This window comes from Sinocyclocheilus rhinocerous, unplaced genomic scaffold, assembly GCF_001515625.1.
Source record: "Sinocyclocheilus rhinocerous isolate Xijiao unplaced genomic scaffold, SAMN03320098_v1.1 scaffold552, whole genome shotgun sequence".
Classification (NCBI taxonomy): Eukaryota; Metazoa; Chordata; class Actinopteri; order Cypriniformes; family Cyprinidae; genus Sinocyclocheilus; species Sinocyclocheilus rhinocerous.
In genome coordinates this window covers 386876-387161 of record NW_015625574.1, presented here as the reverse complement: position 1 = coordinate 387161, position 286 = coordinate 386876, and the positions used below count along the sequence as shown (strand labels likewise).

General features: G+C 37.1%; 1 protein-coding gene across 1 annotated transcript in view; it reads right to left on the bottom strand.

Annotated features, from left to right (window-relative positions):
* Positions 1 to 286, bottom strand: part of dst (dystonin) — a 159104-nt gene that overhangs the window by 142867 nt on the left and 15951 nt on the right. The gene's annotated exons all lie outside the window — the stretch shown is intronic.

The following is a 286-nucleotide window of genomic DNA, read 5'->3' as shown; positions in this document are numbered from 1 at the left end:
TTGTAAAATAGACATTTGATCTAGAGTGCAATAAAGAAGAAAAATTAATCAGTTTAAAAAGGCTATTATTCACCTCTTGTATGTGCTTTAAGTCTTCGACGTAGACCGCATTTTAATCTTTGTTTTGCGTAAATTACAGTTGATTCATGTGAAATATCCACTCCTGTACACCCTTTGCAATATCTTCAGACGATCTCTTCGGTGGAAAGACTGTAAAGCCGCGCGATGCATGATAGCACAACAGGTGGCGGTAATGAACAAATTTAGTTTGTGATCTCGTCAGAAG